At 36.2% G+C, this 1,924-nt stretch overlaps 1 long non-coding RNA gene across 1 annotated transcript; it reads right to left on the bottom strand.

The window, feature by feature from the left end:
• Positions 1 to 649: 649 nt before the first annotated feature.
• Positions 650 to 1,712, bottom strand: LOC120127693. The gene is made up of 4 exons (XR_005516565.1): positions 1,569 to 1,712; positions 1,336 to 1,438; positions 1,162 to 1,212; positions 650 to 905 (listed from the first exon to the last, which is right to left on the bottom strand). It is a non-coding gene; the product is annotated as an uncharacterized LOC120127693 (long non-coding RNA).
• Between the last annotated feature and the right edge of the window lie 212 nt (positions 1,713 to 1,924).

Genomic DNA, 1,924 nt, shown 5'->3' with positions numbered 1-1,924 from the left:
ATACTAATAAAAAAAAACATCAACATGAAATAATAACTAAAAAGTCTCTACGGGGGAGCAAACCTTTTTACTTATTTCTTGAAGCTCTGTAGCAAGAATGAATTCATCGAGTATCAGATAAATCTTCATGAATTTCAAAGGAAAAAAGTTAAGTGAAGTGAGAGGAATATGACAATCAACCGCAATATAAGTGTTTAAACCAATTAGGGGAAATAAAGCAGTTCACAAGTTGGATAAAGCTTGCCAAAAGTAATTTGAAATGGCATATAAGCAAGTGGTTAGACTTGAGATCACAAACTCACGATTTCAATAAGAAATAAAGCAAAATGAAACGGGAAAAAACAAAACTTTTTGGTTTTTGGAACTCGCAGTTTCATGGGAATTAGATAGAAAACTTGAATCCAGCAAGTAATGTTTATGCAAAAGTTGATAATAACATACCTTGTGAAAATTAAAAACTATGTCAAGCTCACATACATTGCTGAAAAAGTGGCCCAATATCTCCACAAATAAATGAATATATATAGACATAGGCACGTAGGTTTAGAGCCAGACCGAGACTCATCCATAAACCGGTTACAAGTACAAATAACATAAAGAAATGTAACCAACGTTTATTGGAAAAAGCAACCTCAAAGATTTGGTACCAAAAGTGATTAGCGGTGACCATTGAATAAGTTTCTTCGGCTTGAGTTGAGTTAAAAACACGAAATGTATTTGCACCATCACCATCTTCAAATAAAGTATTCTCTACGGTAGCACCATGAATAACGCATAGCAGAGCCGCACCCAATACACTGGCAACTCCCATCCTCCAAATATGCCAGCTCATTATCTGTTATGTCAACACACAATGAGAAAAACAATCCAGCATAACGCCTGTAGATTACCTTGTGCGTACGGAGCTGCAAAAGAAAAAATGCATACAATCAATCAAACATTCAGCAATTGCTTGCTTAAAATCTAAGTCTTGCCCTACTTTTGTATTTCTTCAATTTTCTCGTTCTTATGAGATATTCTCTAAAACCATCATTTAAAAGGCAAATTTCCCTTTCCTCACCAAAAAAATCCAATAGTAAAATATGAAGTATTAGGAATTCACCAAAAACGTAAGTAAATTAACAAACGTAATTTAAAAAAAGAATAGGGGATTTTACCAACCTCCACGAAATTAGTAAATTTGGGGTCTCTGTTAGCCGCCAATCAATGAACCTGTAAACGAATAATCAAAATATTCAAAAACTGTAGCTAAGAAATTCGCCCAAATTCCAAAACCTTATGGGGTGAAAATAAGGGGTTTCCAAATGATCAATAAAGAAATGAAAATTGTAATACCTTGTATTCGACTTTGTGTTTCGCGGAATCCTCGAGGGAGGGGAACATAGTATTTGGCCAGACGAGTCTTGCCTTGCCTATTTCGCAACAAAATAAATCGGATCTGCCAAGGCCAAAACAATATGAGGTTTATATCAAAAGAGTCTCCAGCTCTTTTCTATCCGGTAAAAAAAATTGACGAATTGGGGAAGGAACAAAAAAACAAAACAAAACAAAACAGATAAAGTACATACCATTGTTTGGAGCCAAGGAATTCTGAGGAGTTGAGGGGCAAAGATTGAAAATCTAGAGCTCCAAAATGGTACAAAAAGATGTTCTATTTTCAAGTTTTTTCTCATTTCTCGGTTGGTGGATCGGGAAAGCTTTGAAAGTTAGCTGCTGAGAGATACTACTGTGTAAAACTGATGCCCCTACATGCTGCCCTGGGCCGTCGCCCATCGCACATGTATTGGGCCGGCCCTGCAGTCTTGGGTTAGAACGAATATCAGATAGTGTTTTATTCTTGTATCGAAGGTGGAAGTAAAGCCATGTTCAAACCCCACCGTTGTCAAAAACAGGTCTCAAAGGAGTATATCCATGAACTTATGAT

The sequence above is a fragment of the Hibiscus syriacus genome, unplaced genomic scaffold (genome assembly GCF_006381635.1).
Source record: "Hibiscus syriacus cultivar Baekdansim isolate YM2019G1 unplaced genomic scaffold, ASM638163v2 tig00110472_pilon, whole genome shotgun sequence".
Taxonomy (NCBI): domain Eukaryota; kingdom Viridiplantae; phylum Streptophyta; class Magnoliopsida; order Malvales; family Malvaceae; genus Hibiscus; species Hibiscus syriacus.
The sequence above is the reverse complement of the archived record's forward strand: the minus strand, read 5'-3'. Positions and strand labels throughout refer to the sequence as shown.